This window comes from Vombatus ursinus, unplaced genomic scaffold (assembly GCF_900497805.2).
Source record: "Vombatus ursinus unplaced genomic scaffold, bare-nosed wombat genome assembly UNPS02014821.1, whole genome shotgun sequence".
Taxonomy (NCBI): domain Eukaryota; kingdom Metazoa; phylum Chordata; class Mammalia; order Diprotodontia; family Vombatidae; genus Vombatus; species Vombatus ursinus.
This window is the reverse complement of record NW_020954599.1, coordinates 7,296,262-7,316,442: the sequence shown is the minus strand read 5'-3', so window position 1 is coordinate 7,316,442 and position 20,181 is coordinate 7,296,262. Positions and strand designations below refer to the sequence as shown.

The following is a 20,181-nucleotide window of genomic DNA, read 5'->3' as shown; positions in this document are numbered from 1 at the left end:
TCCTTTTCTGTCATGTTAGCCAATCTGATAGGTAAGAGGTATTACCTCAGAGTTGTTTTAATTTGCGTATCTCTAATCAATAGTGATTTAGAGTATTTTTTCTAGGACTATAAATAGCTTTGTTTACTTCATCTGAAAACTGCCTGTTCATATCCTTTGACCATTTATCAATTGGGGAATGGCTCTTATTTCTATAAATTTGAGTCAGTTCTCTTTATATTTGAGAAATGAGGTCTTTATCAGAGAAACTTGCTGTGATTTTTTTTTCATTGTTGTGATTACTATGGATGACCTTCCATCCTATTTACCCTCTGTTTATCCTAGTCTCACTCTCCTTTCTCCCTGTCCATTCTCAAAAGTGTTTTGCTTCTGACTTTTATCTCCCCCCCAATCTCATCTGAAATCAGCTCCCCTCTTCTCTTATCCCCTTATCCTCCTACTTTACTGTAGCAAAGGCAGATTTCTGTACCTCAGTGTGTATGTTGTTCCCTTTTTGGGACAATTTTTATGAGAAAATAAGGTTCACAAGCTCCTTTGCTCCACTTCCCCCATTTTCTCCTACACTATAAAAGTTCTTTTGCACCTCTTTAATGTGAGATAATTTATTTCATTCTCCCTTTCCTTTTCCTCTTCTCCCAGTGCATTCATCTTTCTAACCCCTTAATTTTATTTAAAAAAATTAATTATCTATCATATTCAATTCACACCTGTGCCCTCTGTCTATGTATACTCTTTTTACCTGCCCTAATAATGAGAAAGTTTTTTAATAGTTACAAGTATTAATTTCTCATGTAGGAATGTAAATAGTTTAACATTATGATTTCTCTTTCCTGTTTACCTTTTTATGCTCGTATATCAGCCTCATATTTGAACGTCAATTTTTTTTATTCAGCTCTCTTCATCAGGAATGCTTGAAAGTCCTCTATTTCATTGAATATCCATCTTTCCTTTTAAGGATTATGCTCAGTTTTGATGGGTAGTTTATTCTGGGTTGTAATCCTAGCTGTTTTGTTCTCTGAAATGCCATATTCCAAGACTTCTAATCCTTTAATATAAAAGCTGCTCAATTTTTTGTTATCCTGACTGTGGCTCCACAATATTTGAATTGTTTCTTTTTGACTGCTTGAAATATTTTCTCCTAGACCTGGGAACTCTAGGATTTAGCTATGATATTCTTGGGAGTGTTCATTTTGAGATCTCTTTCAGGAGGTGACTGGTGGATTCTTTCAATTTCTCTCTTTCCTATGATCCTTGCATATCAAGGTAGATTGCCTTGATAATTTCTTGAAATATGATGTCTAGGTTCTTTTTCTGATCATGGCTTCAGGTATTCCGACAGTTTTAAAGTTATTTCTTCTTGTTATATTTTCCAGGTCAGTTTTTTATGAGATATTTCACATTTTCTTCTACTTTGTCATTATTTTGATTTTGTTTTATTCCTTCTTGATATCTTTTGGAGTCATTAGCTTCCACTTGCCTAATTCTAATTTTTTTAACTTTATTAATTTATTTTGATTTATCAATAACCACTTCCATAAGCTTTTGAATTTTAAATTTTTCTCCCCTCCCTCTTCACCTGACTCCCCAAGACAGCACACAATCTGATATAGGCTATACATGTACATTCCTATTAAACATATTTTCACATTAGTGATGTAAGTAAGAATTAGAACCAGTAAGAAGAACCATCAAAAAGAGGAAACAAAACACAACAGAAGAAAAAAAATAGCAAATAGTATGCTTTGATCTGCATTCAAACTCTATAGTTCTTTCTTTGGATGTACATAGCATTTTCCATCATGAGTCCTTTGGAGATATCTTATATTCTTGCATTGCTGAGAAGGGTTAAGTCTATCAATATTAGACATCACACAATGTGACTGTTACTGTGTAAATGTTCTCCTGGTTCTGCTCATTTCACTATGCATTAGACTATACAAGTCTTTACAGGATTTTCTGAAGTCTGCCTAATCATTATTTCTTATAGCACAATAGTATTCCTTTACATTAATATACCACAACTTGTTCAGCCATTCCCCAATTGATGGGCATCCTCTCCATTTTCAATTCTTTGCCACCACAAAAAGAGCTGCTATAAATGGCTTTGTGTGTGTGGCTCCTTTTCCCATTTGTATGATCTCTTTGGGATACAGACCTAGAAGTGCCATTGCTGGGTCAAAGGGTATGCACATTGTTATAGCTCTTTGGGCATAGTTCCAAATTGCTCTCCAAAATGGTTGGATCATTTCACAACTCCTCCAACAATGTATTAGTGTTCCAATTTTCCCACATCTTCTCCAACATTTATCATTTTCCCGTTTTGTCATGTTGGCCACTCTGATTGGTATGATGTGGTAGCTCAGAGTTGTTTTGATTTGCATTTCTCTAATCAATCGTGATTTAGAGCATTTTTTCATATGACTATAGATGGCTTTAATTTCTTCATCTGAGAACTGTCTGTTCATATCCTTTGACCATTTATCAATTGGGGAATGGCTTATATTCTTATAAATTTGGCTTAATTCTATATGAATTTTAAAAATAAGGCCCTTATCAGAGAGACTGGGTGTGAAAATTCTTTCCCAATTTTCTACCTTCCTAATAATCTTAGTTGCATTGGCTTTGTTTGTGCAAAAACTTTTCAATTTAATGTAATCAAAATTATCCATTTTGCTTTTCATAATGCTCTCTATCTCCTGTTTGGTCATGAATTCTTCTGTTCTCCATAGATCTGATAGGTAAACTATTCCTTGCTCTCCCGGTTTGCTTATAGTATCAGCCTTTATATCTAAATCATGAACTCATTTTGATTTTATTTTGGTACATGGTGTGAGATTTCGGTCTATGCCTAGTTTCTGCCATATTCTTTTCCAGTTTTCCCATCAGTTGTTTTTTCAAAGAGTAGGTTCTTATCCCAAAAGCTGGGGTCTTTGGGTTTATCAAATAATAGATTACTATAGTCATTGACTAATGTGTCTTTCATATTTAACCTATTCCACTTGATCCACCACTTTATTTCTTAGCCAGTACCAAGCAGTTTTGATCATTGCTGCTTTATAATACAATTTAAGATCTGGAATGGCTAGGCCACCTTCCCCTGCATTTCTTTTCATTAGTTCTCTTGATATTCTGGACCTTTTGTTCTTTCAAGTGAATCTTGTTATTATTTTTTCTAACTATAAAATTCAATTCTACTTCTTAAGGAATTTTTTTCTTTAGTGAATTTTTGTACCTCTTTTTTCCATTTGACTAATCCTGCTTTTCAAGGCATTCTTACCTTCATTGGATTTTTGTGCCTCTTTTACCATTTGGCCAGGAGTTATTTTCTTCAGTGTTTTTTTTTGTGTATCTTTTACCAAGCTCTTGACTCCTTTTTCATGATTTCCTTTCATTACTCTCATTTTTCTTCCTGTTTTTCCTCTGTTTCTCTTTCTTGATTTTTAAGATTTTTTTGAGCACTTCCATGGACTGAGATCAATTTATATTTTTCTTTGAGGCTTTGGATGTAGCAATTTTTACTTTATAGTCTTCTTTTGAGTTTGTGTTTTGATCTTCCCTGTCACATAGTAACTTTTTATAATCAGGATCTTTTTCTGTTGTTTGCTGATTTTTCTAGCTTATTTCTTGACTTTTAAGTCTATGCTAAAGTGTGATTCTTCTTCTGGAGTGGAGGGGGCACTTTGAGATCAAACTTTAGGTTCTTTGTGCAGTTGTTTCAGTGATAACTCAGGACATAGTAAATATTTGTTTTTTCCAAGGTGGTATTATCTAAGAAGAGGTATCTTTACTACTCTACTGGCCTGTACTCTGGTCTGTGATTGACCATAAGACTTTTTTCCAACCTGGAAACATGATCAGGGTCCTAGCTCCCTGTGCCTGCAAGCTCTGGCATGCTAGTCCTCCTCCTCACCTTGGGACTGAGGACTGTGACCCAGATCCAAATATGGATAATCCAACAGAGTCCTGCCCCCAGTGCCAGCAAAGAGTTCTCTATAATCTCTTTCTGACCTTCTTACTGTTGGTTGGCTGAGAAATCCAGAAACCACCACTACTGTCACTGATTCAGTTGACCTCAAAGCCTGCTGCTTGTTTGTTGTGGCACACCACTGGACTGTGCTCCACTATCACCTTGGCATGATAGACCTTTCCTGCCAACCTTCTAAGTTGTCTTGGGTTGGGAAATTATTTCATCCAGTCCTTTTATGCATTCTACTACTCCAGAATTTGTTGTGAGACATTATTCTAAGTATTTTGGAGGAGTTTTGGGGAGATCTCAAGAGAGTTTCTGCCTTTTCTCATCCATCTTGGACTCCAATTTTTGAATAAGCTTTCTAATTTCAATGGTGCAGATAAGAAAAATTATTTTACTGAAATGAGTCATCAACTGGTGTGCAAATTAAAATTTTTGAGTGTTGCCTGGAGAACTGAGATTTTTCAGTAACATTCACAGGTCTTTCTCACAATTGTTATGTGTCAGAAGCAAATGTTCCTGACTGTGATGCTGTATATTCATTATATAATACTGTAGTAAGTACCATGAAACTCTCAGTACTTCAACAATCCATGATTTTCTTGGGTACTCTCCTGACCACTACTGACTGTCTCTGCCATTTCCATTTCAACCCCAAATCTATGATCTCATGATCTTTTAGGAGTTGAAAATGGCCATTTCCAATCTGATATTAAGAACATTGGCCTTAATCTAATTAAAATGAGTTTGCCTATAAAAATTTTTTTAAAAATGAGTTTCCTTAGAAGGCCCTGAAGAGTTTGAACCATGAGGTAGCCTCCCTGGGTTAATGGCATTCTTGGTCCTCTGGGCTTTGAATGCCAAACTTAAATTATATCTGTTACATGAAACCCTTGTAATAGTAAATATTAATATAAGTGATTCATGGTTTGTAGGGAATTTTATATGCATTATCACAATTGAGCCTTGAAATAATCCATAAGGTAGGAATAATTATCTTCATTTTATTTTTGTAAAGAATATTTTATTTTCCCCCAATTACATGTAATTTTTTTAAACATTCATTGTTTTTTTCCATTTTAACTCTTTATTTTATTACATTTATATTTTAGTTTGAAAATAGTTGAATATACCTACCATCATTTTATCTGACTAGACCTTAAAATATCATTGTTGGAGGGGCTTTGGGGAAACAAACATACTAAAAAGTCTGTGAATTGGTTTTTCCTTAATTTCTGGCAGCATAATGGACCAAAGAGAGGTCAGCCTTTTTTTATGTTAATTTTTATTTTTTTTTTTGTTTTCAACATTTACTTCCACAAGATTTTGAGTTCCAAATTCTCACCCCATCTCGCCCCTCCCCCCACCCCAAGATGGCATACATTCTAAATACCCCTTCCCCTAGTCTGCCTTCCCTTCTTATCTCTTCCATTCTTCTCTTATCCCTTTCTCCTTCAACTTTTCTGTAGGGCAGGATGGATTTCTGTACCTCATTTCCTATATTTCTTATTTCCCAGTTGCATGTGAAAACATTTTTTTAAACATGTGTTTTTAAAACTTTGGGTTCCAAATTTTCTCCCTTCCTCCCTCCCCACCCACCCTCATTGATAAGGCAAGTTAACTAAATATAGGTTATATATGTGCAGTTATGCAAAATGCTTCCATAGTAGACATGCTGTGAAAAACTAACTCTATTTCCCTTAATCCTATCTCACCCACCCATTTATTCTGTTCTTTCTTTTGATCCTGTCCCTCCACAGAAGTATTTGCTTCTGATTACTCCCTTTCCCAATCTGCCCTCCTCTCTATCATTCCATTACTCTCTTGTCCCCCCCCCCCATTTTCCTGTAGGGTAAGACAGATTTCCACACCCAATTCCACACCCAATTCCACACCTCCTTAAGTCAAATCCTATGAGAATAAGATTCACTCATTCCCTCTCACCTTCCCCTGTTTCCCCTCCATTGTAAGAGCTTTTTCTTTTCTGTTTTTTTTTTGTGGGATAATTTACCCTATTCTACCTCTCCCTTTCTCCTTCTCCTAGTATATTCCTCCCTCACCCCTTAATTTTATTCTCCAGATATGACCCCTTCATTTTCAACTCACCCTGTGCCCTCTATCTATCTATATATACGTACATAGAATTTTTTCCCCTCCAACTACCCTAATACTGACAAAGGACTCATGAGTTACAAATATCATCTTTCCATGTAGGAATGTAAACAGTTCAACCTTAATAAGTCTCTTATGATTTTCTCTTTCCTGTTTACCTCTTTGTGTTCCACTCAAGTCTTGTATTTGAAAATCAAATTTTCTATTCAACTCTGGTCTTTTCATCAAGAATCCTTGACAGTCCTCTATTTCACTGAATGACCATTTTTTCCCCTGCAGGATTATACTCAGTTTTGCTGGGTAGGTGATTCTTGGTTGTAATCCTATCTCCTTTGCTCTCCGGAATATTATATTCCATGCCCTGCAGTCCCTTAATGTAGATGCAGCTAAATCTTGTGTTATTCTGATTATGTTTCCATAATACTTGAATTGTTTCTTTCTGGATGCTTGTAATATTTTCTCCTTGACCTGGGAACTCTGGAATTTGGCTACAATATTCCTAGGAGTTTTCCTTTGGGGATCTCTTTCAGGAGGAGATCGGTAGATTCTTTCAATTTCTATTTTGCCCTTTGGTTCTAAAATATCAGGACAGTTTTCCTTGATAATTTCTTGAAAGATGATGTCTAGGCTCTTTTTTTTGATCATGGCTTTCAGATAGTCCAATCATTTTTAAATTCTCTCTCCTGGATCTATTTTCCAAGTCAGTTGTTTTTCCACTGAGATATTTCACATTGTTTTCTAATTTTTCATTCTTTTGGATTTGATTTAGTGTCTTGATTTCTCATAAAGTCACTAGCTTCCAATTGCTCTATTCTAATTTTTAAGGCAGTATTTTTTTTTTTTTCAGTAATCTTTTGGACTTCCTTTTCCATTTGTCCAATTTTGCTTTTTAGGGCATTCTTCTCCTCATTGGCTTTTTGGACCTCTTTTGCCATTTGGGTTAGATTATTTTTTAAGGTGTTATTTTCTTCAGTATTTTTTTGGGTCTCCTTTAGCAAGCTGTTGACTTGTTTTTCATGATTTTCTTGCATCACTCTCAGTTTTTCCTCTACTTCTCTTACTTGCTTCTGAAAATCCCTTTTGAGCTCTTCCAAGGCCTGGGACTGATTGATATTTTTCTTGGAGGCTTTGAATGTAGGAGCTTTGGCTTTGTTGTCTTCTTCTGGTTGTGTGCTTTGATCTTCTTTGTCACCAAAGTAAGATAATATAGTCTGACTCTTTTTTTGCACTGCTTACTCATGATCCCAGCCAATTACTTGAGTTTTAAACTCTTTGTTAAGGTAAAAGTCTGTTTCCAATGTGAAGAGTGTACTGTCCCAGGCTTCAGGGGTTTGTACAGCTGTTTTCAGAGGTACTTCTAGGGACCTGTAAATTTTCAGTTCTTACAAGGTGGTATGATAAGGGACAAGGTGTTTTCTCTCCACCACCACAACGAGCTCCACCGCAGCAATGCTCCTCTTCACCCCAGGACCGCCCTTCTAAACTGTTACCCAGACCCAAGCACAGGTAAAGCAAGAGATTCCTGCCTCAGCACTGGCAAAGAGATCCCTGCAATCCCCCTCTGATCAGCCACTCGATTTCCCCTCAGTCTGTGGGCCAGAAGCTCAGGAAAAAGTCACATACCCAGGCCACGCTCAAGACTTGTGGCTGAGACCTAGCTCCTCTCTCACCGCAGTCACAGACTTTTCCCACTGACCTTCTAAGTTGTCTTTGGTGTTCAGGGGTTGAGAAGTCTGGAAACTGCCACAGCTGCCCGTGATTCAGTCCTCTGAGGCCTGCTCCAGGGTCGCTGTGGCCTGCGAGCCCATGCCGAACTGTGCTCCTCTCCCTGCCCGGCGTGATATACCTTTCTGATCAACCATCCAGGCTGTCTTTGGCTGGAAATTTGTTTCACTCTGTCTTTTTGTGGGTTCTGCTGCTTTAGAATTTGTTTAGAGCTGTTTTTTTAGGTATATGGAGGGCTTTGGGAGAGAGCTCAAGACAGTCACTGCTTTCCTTCCGCCATCTTGGCTCCACCCTCATTAATTGTTTTTTTTAAAAAATGTTGAGTTTCAAATTCTATCTTTCCCTCTCTTCCCCCTTCCCTGAGATGATAAGCAATCAGATGTATATTATACATCTGCAATCATGTAAAACATTTCCATTAGTCATTTTGTTCAAGAAAACTTGAACAAAAAGAAAGTGAAAATAGCACGCTTCAGTCTGTATTCAGATAACATTAGTTGTTACTCTGGAGGTAGATAACATTTTTCACCATGTTTCCTTTAGGATTGTCTTGGCTCATTGTATTGCTGAGAATAGCTAAGTCATTCACAGTTCATTGTGCAACATTGGTATTACTGTGTATAATGTTTTCCTGGATTTGCTTACTTCACTTTGCATCAGTTCAAATAAATATTTTTAGGTTTTTCTGAAATCATCCATCTTGTCCTTTCTTATAGTACAATAGTATTTCATTGCAATCATATATCATGACTTGTTCAGCCAGACCCCAAGTGATAGGCATCCACTCAATTTCTAATTCTTAGCTACCATAATAATAGCTGCTATAAATATTTTTGTACAAATAGGATCTTTCCTCCTTTTTTGATCTCATTGAGATACAAATTTAGTGCTGATATTGCTGGATCAAAGGGTATGCATGGTTTTTTAGTCCTTTGGGGATAGTTCCAAATTGCTCTTCAGAATGTTTGGACCAGTTTACAACTCTACCAACAGTGCACCAGTGTCCCAGTTTTCCCATGTCCCCATCAAACATTCATCATTTTCCTTTTCTGTCTTATTAGCCCATCTAATGGGTGTGAGGTGGTGCCTCAGAGATATTTTAATTTCTATTTCTCTAATCAATAGTGATTTAGAACATTTTTCCTCATGCCTATAGGTAGCTTTGGTGACTTTGTCTGAAAACTGCCTTTTCATATCTTTTGACAATTTATCAATTTGGAAATGACTTGTTTTCTTATAAATTTTCCTCAGTTTTCCATACATTTGAGAAATGAAGGCTTTATTAGAGATACTTGCTACAAAAATTTCCCCTAGTTTTTGGCTTTCTTTCTAATTTTGATTGTGTTGGTTTTGTTTGTGCTAAACCTTTTTATTATTATATAATCAAAATTATCTGTTTTATATTTTATAATACTCTCTATGTCTTTGTTTGGTCCTAAATTCTTTCCTTATCTATAGATATGAAAAGTAAACTATTCGTTGCTCTCCTAATTTGCTTATAGTATCACCCTTTATGTCTAAGTCATACCATTTTGAGCTTATCTTGGTATACGGAGTGAGATTGTTGTCTATACCTAGTTTCTATCATACTGTTTTTCAGTTTTGCCAACACTTTATGTCAAGTAGTTTTTGTCCCAAAAGGTTGGGTCTTTGAGTTTATCAAACACTTAATCACTATGGTCATTTGCTACAGTGTATTGTGTACTAATCTATTCCACTCATTCACCACTTGATTTCTGAGCCAGTTGCAGATTGTTTTGATGATTACCACTTTATAATACAGTTTGAAGTTTGGTACAGTTAGGCTTCCTTCCTTCACATTTTTCCCCCATTGAATCCTTTGATATTCTTGACTTTTTGTTCTTCCAGATGAATTTTGTTATTGTCTTTGCTAGCTCTATAAAATTTGTTTTGGTAATTTCATTGGTATGGCAATGAATAAATAGATTAATTTAGGTAGAATTATCATTTTTATTACATTAGCTCAATTTACCCATTAGCAATTAATGTTTTTCTGTTTGTTTAGATCTGTTTTGTAAATGTGTTCATATAGTTCCTGGAATTGTCTTGGTCAGTAGGCTCCCTCCCAAGTCTATAGTTATGTTAAATGGAATTGCACTTTCTATCTCTTGCTGCTGGACTTTGTTGGTCATATATAGAAATGCTGATGATTTATGTGGATTTAGTGTATATCCTGAAATTTTGCCACATTTGTGAATTATTTCAACTAGTTTTTCGTTGATTCTCTAGGATTCTATAAGTGTGTCATCATCTGCAAAGAGTGATAGTTTTGTTTCCTCATTGCCTATTCTAATTCCTTCAGTTTCTTTTTTGTTATCTTATAGCTAGCATTTCTAGTACAATATTGAATAGTAGTGGTGATAATGTTCATTCATGCTTCACTCTTATGTTTTTGGAAAGGCCTCTAGACTATCCCTATTACAGATAATGCTTGCTGATGGTTTTAAATAGTTGTTACTCATAATTTTAAGGAAAGCTCCACTTATTCTTACTCTCTCTCTAGTGTTTTTTTTTTAAAATAAGAATCAGTATTGTATTTTGTCAAAGGCCTTTACTGTATTTATTGAGATGATAATATAATTTCTGTTGGTTTTTCTAATCTTGATTAATTATGCTGATAATTTTCCTAATATTTAACCAAGCCTGCTCTCACATGGTCATAGTATATGATCCTTGTTATATATTTCTATAATCTCCTTGCTAGAGTTTTATTTACAATTTTTGGAAATTGGTCTTTAGGTTTCTTTCTCAGTTTTTGCTCTTCCTCATTTGTATACCAGTACCATGTTTTTGTCACAAAAGGAATTTGGTGGAACTCTTTCTTTGCCTATTTTTCAAAATAGTTTTTATAGTATTAGGATTAATTATTCTTTAAATATTTGGTAGGATTTTCTTGTGAATCCATCAGGCCCTCTGAATTTTTTTTCTTAGGGAGTTCATTGATGGTTTATTTAATTTATTTTTCTAAGATGGGGTTATCTGAGGATTCTATTTCTTCTTCTGTTAGTCTGGGCAATTTATATTTTTGTAAGTATTTATCCATATTTCTGAGATGGCCAGATTTATTTGAATATAGGGCAAATATTTGAATATAGGGCAAAATAGCTTCTAATGGTTTTACTTTCCTCTTCATTAGGATTAAATTTATCCCTTTCATTTTTGATAATTGGTAATTTGGGTTTCTTTTTTCCTTTCTAAATCAAATTAGCCAATTTTGTTGATCTTTTTATAAAACCAACCTCTATTTTTATTTATGTAATGATTTTCTTACTTTCAATTTTATTATTATCTCCTTTGATTCTCAGGATTTCCAATTTAATGTCTAATTGAGGATTTTTAATTTTTTCCTTTTCTAGTTTAGTTGTATGCTTAATTTATTGATCTACTTTTTCTCTATTTTATTGATGTAAGCATTTAGCAATATACATTTCCCCCTAAGTACTTCTTTGGCTGAATCCCATCAATTTTGGTATGCTGTCTCATTCTTGTCATTCTTTTTAATGAAATTATTGATTGTTACTCTGATTTTTTCTTTTACCCATTTATTCTTTAGTATTATTTAGTTTCCAATTAATTTTTATCTGTCTTTTAACTACCCTTTATAAATGCAATTTTTATTTATTCTCATTTTATATATGAGATTAACTGAGGCTTAGAGAGTGTAAGTTTTCATAACTCCAGGACATATTTTGTTGTCCAACAAAATTGTATCTTTCTCTTGTTATTTGTCTACCCTGATATGTTTCTTTACTCTTTATTTCATATATTGTGTCTATAGAACATTTGTCAAATTATTATATGATAACCTGTTCTGTCTTTTTAAAAATTTGCCTCATCTCTCTCAACCTATTGTGAACTCTTGTAGATAGTAATAGTTTTATACTTCTTTTTTACCTCTTTACTACCAAGATTGAAAAGCTATGACCACTGTCTGTAGTGGACAGAGGACCTTCCTTGAAGTTAAGAAGTCCTGAGTCTCCATCTCTTTTGTATACTTGTTCTGGGAGGATGGGCAAGTCACTTAACCTTTCAGTGCCTGAGACAACTCTTTAAGACTATAAACTGTAGAGGAATGATTGATCTGTATTCACAGAGGCAATATCAACATTAAAAATAGAATTAAGGTGGCAGTGTGATACAGGCAGGAGAGTACTTACTCTGGAGTCAGAGGACCTTGGAACAAATCCTTCCTCTGATGCTAGTTACTGGTGTGAACTTACATAAATTATTCAATCTCCTTGGGTTTTGCTTTTTTCATCTGTAAAAGGAAGACATCAGACTAGCTGGCTATTCAGCTATCTTCTTGCTCTAAATCTATTATCTTAGAGAAAATTCCCCATCCTTAATTAATTGTTAAGGATTTTTTTTGGCATAGTAGACACTAAATAGATATTTACTGATTGATTAATTAGTTAAAAGACTGTGGTACCCAGATCCACAGAGAATTCATGAAGAAAAGCTAATGTTCAGGCTAATTTGCATTTGGGAGACTTATCTCAAGTCAGATTCTACAGAACACTCTCATATAAGAAGATCAACTATTAATAGCATCCCCTGAACAGTGAATATAGCTAAAAAAGGCATTTTTCTCATGTTTTAAAAGGTGTGGCCATTTGATTTTCTTTGATGCAGGTGGTTGAAGATACATCCAGTAACATTTTTTAAGATGGTGATTGCATAAATATATTTATAACACTACACAGAATTCATTGATTTGAAAGAAAGCAATACCAGAGATATTTGTTCCCAAGCTGAAGGACAGGTTGCATTTATCCTTCCTTTGCAGATAAAGACCTTTTTAAAATATTACAATTTTTTTTAAAGGATGAATGGGTACTCAATAGTCTAGTTTATGAAATCTTAACTTCAATATGGCCAGTTCTTTTGAAACAAATCTCAATAGAGAAACCAGTACAAGAATAGGAAAAAAAAGAATGGAGAGAACATCATGGATTTTTTTCTTCAGTTATCATTTCTTAACTTGATTGCTGCATTTAATTGAAATAATTCTAAGATTTTTTCCATTGATGGATTGGTCCTATAGTCAATGGTTTTGTTTTTGTTGTTTTTCTAATCTCAGCAAATGCTAATTATTTCAAGTTTTCCCTTTCTCTGATAAATGGACAAATGTTTATCAGATATCATATTTTTCATAGAAAAACTAATTGCTTTGCATTTCCCTGAGAATGGGGATTATTATTTTGCTTTAAATAACCAATTATTGTTTATGAAAACATTTTTGTCAACCCATTTTTGACTGACAGTGTTTCTCTTTTAAAGCTTCTGTAAGATTGATGGAGGAATTACAATAAATGAACCTTTTATTCTTTAAATAATTTTTCTGCCCTCCTTTTTTCCATTTTGAAACCCCATTTTATCATCTTATACATTAGCCATTTCAAGAAATTTAGAAAGAGGTGAAAGACTAGTTAAAATAGTTCCTACCATTTTTATTTAGTAGGTTTTTTAAGTTTTATTTAGTTTATTTTACTTAGTATTATTTAGTGAAACCAGCAAAATATTATTTTAACTAAATTTCTAAGACTTTGTTACAAATGAATTTGGGAGAAGGAGCAGAGTATCATATATTGATGATCACAAGTCCGGTCAATAAATAAAAATAATGAACAAAAAAACCATAACAATCATAGTACAGTGTTTTAAATTTTGCAGAGCATTTTCACATTTACAATCTCATAACAAGTCTATGATGTAAATAGGAAAGATATTATCATCTTCATTTTATAGATGACATTTAAAGATAAGTTACATAGCTAACAAGTTAAAAAAAGCAAGTCTATAACATTAGTGGCATTATTTGCTGATACTAAATTCTGGTGCAGTTCTCTTTCTAGTATGTGCCGCATCTATCATATTATAGAAGTTATTTTGATTGGAGTTTAATTGTCAGGTTTCTAAGAAGCATCTAATAAAGTAATCTGTGATCTTTATTAAAAATCCCCCTACCAGTGATAATTGTGGTATACTTATAAAGGAGAGTGACAACATATACCTTCTTAGAATAGGGGTTTTGACTGGAAGAGTGGGAGAGTTGGACTGTGTAGGCTGGGGTGTATATCATAGCCAAAGGGACAGAGTAAAAAGAAAGTGGCAAAAAGGTTAAAAATGGGAAAATACTAAAGTCAAATTTTGCTGAGCGTTTTGCAGTTTTGCCTTGGGCTCTGGTGGCAGGTGGCATGCTACTGAACATTATAGTTCCTGTAGTTTTTCACATGTTGTCTATAATGACCCACCTGGCTTTCTACCTCTAAACCTTTAAAGTTGGGGTTACTTAACTTAGAAGTTAGGCCTATCCCTAGATACCAGGACTAGAAATAGGTTGGAAAAAGAGCTGAGTTTGGAGTTAGAGGATCTGTGTTTGAAATATGAGTTACTAGTAGTTACAATTTACGTCTCTTTTGTCAAATAATTTCTCACAGTGCTCAGTTTCTTCACCTATATGCAAAGGGAGAAATCAGATGAGTTACTGATTTAAGAATTCCCCAATCAACCTAATGAGGTTGCTGGGTTAGCTTAACTGTATGGAGGTAACAGAGAGTTAGTGCATCACTGAAAGATCATGTCCCCTGGATGTGATTGATTAAGTTTCAGAAACTGGGTTTGCCTCCTGATGACTTGTTAAGGGACAATTAGTCATCCTTCCCTGTGGTATATAATTGTGAGCTGGCTGGTCTTGTTGGCTTTCTTTTTGACTTTTTGCTTTATACTTTCTGAAAGAATGAGGATGAGGATGAGGTAGGGCAAGAGGATGAAGTAAGAAGATTTATCTTCCCTTCCCCTTCCCTCCCCCTTCCCTCCCCCTGGATCAGTTGATAGTCACTTGTGGCAGAAGCATATGGCAGTGGTACACACGGCACATGGCCTGAGAGAAGAAATCTTGAGAATTGGTTTTCCTGGATTAGTGGATGTTAACAAGAAGAGCAAACATGTTTACTACAGAAGCACACAGATGAAATAGATATAGGGGGACCCAATCAACATAAGAGGTTTATCCTAGAAGATAATGCCAGAAGTATGTGGATGAAGAGAGGAGAAGATGGAGTGCTCTCAACAAATGACTTTATTTTTTTTTTCAGATAAATACAAGGCAAGGTTCTCAGTTTTGAGGGCTGGGGGGAGAGGAGACATGGGAGATTTGAGGAGAGATGAAAAGGTAGGGAAGAGCCACTGTCATGATTAGAACTGGGAGTTAATTAGGCAGGTATAAAAGGTTTGCCTTGCAGCAGCGAAGGCCTAGTTAATTATATAACAAATCTGTAGTGGACTCAGTCTGCATGGCTTAGTGATTTTTTTTTCCAGCCTTGTTCAGCATCTTGTGCGTGAGGCTTAATAGATCAAGTTCAACTGTATAAGTGGGATGGGTTCAAGAGACAAAGAGAATATAGAGTTGAACTATTTCAGTAAGTGGTCAAAATGGGAAGAAGAGGAGAGTGCAGCTAGTTTAAGGGTGATGGGCTGGGAGAAAACCAATGGTTTGAAGCATTAGAGGTCACACTGAAGATGAAGAACAGGGCTCTTCTAGTAGATAGATTATAAGCTGAAATTGGACAAATTATGTAGGGTGGATGATAGAGTACACAAGAGTGAATGGATTCTTTGATTCAGGAGCACACTAAAGTATGAGCTCAGTAAAACCAGAAATATTCTCATGAGAGAGGCTGATTCTTTGCAGTCTCAGCGGGGCGGGGGGGGGGGCGGGCCTGGATACGAGGAATCAAGTCTCATTTCTTTAGAGGGTAAATTCTTCCATATGTCTCTGTCTATGATGGTTCCTCTTAGCCATTCAAAAGTCTGTGTCTTCTCTCTCAACTACCTATTAAACTCTATTTCTATCCCTCTCTGAACTCTCTCTGTGTTTACACAGTTGTAAGCCCAGAATCTCTGAGCCAATCATGACTTTTCTCTCATCCTTAGTATGACATAGAACATAACACATAATATAACTTCATAGGTCTCTCCTTTAGGGAGTTTCCCCACCACCTTGGGGGTGAAGATGAGAGGAAGTGAGGTTTTAAAAATACATGAAGATCCTTGCATTACAAAACTTGTCTTGAATGTTAAGGATATATGTATACATAGTTGTCATTCCACATTGCTTATAATAGGACATAATAAGTCATTTAGAATAATGACCCAGTGAGTCAACCTGTTTAGTTTATCCATGAAAATTGTGGATTTAAAAAGCTTTTTTAGAAATTAGATTTAAGATTTCAATAAAGAAAAAAAGATAGCATTTATCTTACTATTTAGCATTAGGAAATTCAGATATAACTTCACGGAGAATACAGGAAGAAGATTCCTATGCTCATTTATTGCCACCTGAGGAGCTTTATATGTTCTTGAACCCTAAAAGCATTCCTAGTGATTTCACCAAGTTAGGTATATCAAAAGTGATCTAAAGGGAGATCAGCTCACTACAAATAGGACTACTTTGAGTCATGCAAACATTTTTTGTACTTGATAAAGGGACATTACTTATCCTTCTCTCTTAAAACTGCTCATGATAATGTCAAAAAGCCAAGGATTAAATTGCTTTGAGTAAACATGTTTCTTTTCAAGTATAGTCCAATTACAAAATATCATACTACAGTGAAGTGAACGTTTAATTGTCCATATGCTCAAGATAACCTAACTTTTAGCAACGGTAAAACAAATTTTTTCGGTAGTGCCCCACTTCTCAATTGAAGTTCCCATTGCCTTCCTATCTGAGTATACTTCATTTCATGGCCAGTATATGCTGGGTGGAAGATTTTGACACAATTTCAATTATTGTTGCTCAGTCTCTGTGTGTAGGAGATTGCTTAGCATCACATTGCTACTTCTAACTGTATAGAAAGAAAATTATTTTTGGCATCATAATTAGAGTACATTTAAGAAAAAGGATTATTCTGAATAACTGATTCTAGAATGTGTACATGAGAAAATTTCTCAATTACCTCAAAAAATCAGATATTACGTCAACTTGTATGAGAGGAAGTAGATCTTACTTGTTTATACAATCTAGCAGAATGTATGGTCCTGGCAAGCAAGGACAATTTCATAGTTCCTTTATTTCCTTATCACCTTGTCAAATTGAATATCGTAAAATTGAATCAAATCATCAAAGGTGTTTGCATTACAATTAAAAGGTTCTTATGTACATCACTATCTATCTATCTATCTATCTATCTATCTACCTAACTAACTAACTATATCTATCCATTTATCTTAGGATATTTCATATTGGGGAATAATTTGTCACATTAAATATACATCCATGGTTTCCAATTATCTCAGCATAATAGGTCAATTTTGCACTGTGAGAAAAGGTTGAACCTTCAAAACAACTTAGAAAAGTTTAGCACTGAAATAATACATCAAAGATTATTTGCTACACTTTATAGCTAAATGACAGGAAAACAAAAGCCGTGTTGTTTTCTTGATGAGTATCATTTTGTCACTCAAGAAATTTTATAAGATCCTAAAATTATTAAATGATCTTAGAATTCAAGGGCATTTATACTACTTACATTCAAAAATTAATTTATCATTTTTCTTTCATTATTATAATAGCCCACTAACAAAATAAAGAAGAAAATTAGTTATTGAAATATCAAAAATAACTTAATAGGTTGTTTCCAAATCTCACAAAAAATTCACAGTACTATATTAGCTTGAGAGGTTGGTTCACATCGGTGTTAAGTAGAAGAACCAAGAATGGAACCCAGGTGTTCTTATCCAAATTCAGGACTATTTCTATTGGCTATTCACATGAAATTAAGAATTCATGAGGAACACATTATTTCAGATAACTTAATAAAGAAGAAATTATGAGGATAATATATGTTATACTGTTATTATAGGCCTAGCCTAAAAAAATGAAAATAATGATCAGAATAGAACATAGTTGAAAATTGAACTCATACCTATTTCAGTCATTATTATCAACACAATCATTATTTTTGTCATTTTTCCTTTTAACTGTGTTGACATATTTTCTAGAATTTGTATATTTTATTTTACCTGATTTTATTTATTGGATATTTTGAGATACCTGCTATTTTTAATCCCTTTATTGAGGTCTAAATGGCCTCAGCCATTTTGTTGTGCATTTGCTACTTTTCATTAGTATGATATAGTACCATTAATTCATACTATTTGCTGTCAAAGTCATCTATTGTCTCAGTAGTGTCCCAGCACCATAAAGGAAACTTTTTTGTTGTTATTATTTGTTTTGTTTTTGATTTCATGGATATAGAGAAGCCCAGGGAGAAAATTCCCTCTACTAATGCACATCAGCCAGTCCAATGCTATCTGTAATCTTAAAGTGTCTTTCTTAGAATCAAACGACTGGTTGGTTGGTTGTTGTCCTTCATTCTCGAAGAGGGCCAAAACAACATCACTATGTTGGAGTCAAGGTACAATGTGTCTGACTGTGGCTCATCAGATCAATATGTGTTCAGAAGGCTCTACCACTGATCACACACAAATAATCCTTGAATATTTGGAGTAGAGATGTCTAACTTTATACATCTCCTGTTTCCTTTGAGCTACTGCAATTCTGCACACAATACATATACCAATGGTAAGTAGAATCATCTTTGCAAAAATTTTTGTACATTTTTTGCATATGTTTTGACTGCAGGGTGGGATCCCTGCCATGGTAAGCAGGCCAAGATTGGATGAAGTAGACAATTTTTAGGGCATCTTTTCTAGCCTTTTCCTTAAATCAGGAGGTGAGCAGTACAATCCTTCAAAATTGCCGCTCCGACACCCATGGGGCTGCTGAATCCTACTGCTGCTTCAGTCCAGTGAGAAGACAATCCTATGCCCTGGGATGCCTGTATGCAAGGTTGTGACTACAGTTCCCACCATATCCGTACCTGCTGCTTTGTCACTTGTCTGTTGTCAGAGGACTTTGACATGGGGGAAATAATAAAATGGTATGGGTGATGTCTTGATTTTGTGCATAAATTGGATTTAAGTGAGGCAGAGTTGAGTGAAGTCGTTGGCCTCACTCTCTCTTACAGAGTCATTGGAGTCAAGTGGCAAGACAAAGTCAAGATGACTGGTGCTCAGGATCAGTTGATGACCTTGGTTTTTTAAATGTCTATTCAAACTCCGAGTTCCACAGTGTTTGTGTTTCCCTAGCCACCTTCATGACTGTTGAAACAAATTATTCTCATCTGCTCTTTCTGCTGGGGGAAGTATTTACATGCTTGGAGTAGACACCCCCTAACTCACTGAAGGGTTTGAAATCCCTTGATTATCCTCAACCTGGTTTAGCCTGTCTGTCAAAATGGCTTACCAGGCTGTGGCTGCTACACATGCTTACAGCGTCTTGTAGCCACAGGTAAGAGTTGATTGAATCATGTGGACACCAGAGGTGAAAGCATCCCAGAAAAAGGCTCAAGAATCCTCACACCAGAGCTACTAGTTTCCCAGAACACACTGTACACAACAGCATCAAAAAGCAAGAAAATATCAGAAGTTGAACCCACATCATCCTGTCTCTGAGATGGACTGTCTATTCACTTTACCAAATGTCCTCTTATGATAAATACAATTATTGCATACTAAATTGATGGAGAAGTTGCAAAATGAAGTTGTTCGTTAACTTACATTGATGAGGCGAAAGTGTATTAAATGATGATAACTCAATAGCTTAAAATGTGCTCTTCTAGCAGATTTGACTGTGTGTCATCCCTACATTGAAGCATGGAAGGAAATAAAATGGAATGATATGTTTCATATTGATGAAAGGATCATTTATTAAGTATCTACTGTAAGTCAGACACTATGTAGATATGCCATTTGATAATATGGGAGGGGAGAAATAATAATGCCAAAATTATATGGCTCTTATAAATTGTTTTAAGTATTTTCACCTGCTATAGTCAAAAAACTAGGCTATTTTTCTGATACGGCTGTGTATGACCAAAATAAATTAATTATATGGGAGAAAAAAAAATCTCTAATACACTGTAAAGGGTTTTAGATCTGCCTTCTCTTCTCAGTTTCTTTTTTATCACACATGAACTCACTGTGAAGAAAGAGAAGTTTTTTAGTTACTTTTCCAATGAGCATACTTTGTTTAGTCCCACACGTAGAATGGTTTTAATTTTACCAAGTGCTGTAGGTTGGTTTCAATGCTTTCTGTCAGTGAGTGAGATATAATCCTCCTTAATCCTATCTTTGTTCAAGTGTGAATATAACACATACTATAGGAGTTGTATTGAGTATTGTGAAGAAATAAAATTTTGACTTTGTTGTTATTGAAGTACTTACAAACCAAACAAAAAAAATCACCCCTGTGGACTGCAGTAGAATAAAGCTAAATATGCTCCGATAGA

General features: G+C 35.0%; 1 protein-coding gene and 1 pseudogene across 1 annotated transcript in view; both read left to right on the top strand.

Annotated features, from left to right (window-relative positions):
- Positions 1-20,181, top strand: part of GRID2 (glutamate ionotropic receptor delta type subunit 2) — a 1,698,202-nt gene that overhangs the window by 167,330 nt on the left and 1,510,691 nt on the right. The window lies entirely within an intron of this gene.
- The window catches only part of LOC114024522, a 70,016-nt pseudogene that overhangs the window by 15,601 nt on the left and 34,234 nt on the right, over positions 1-20,181 (top strand).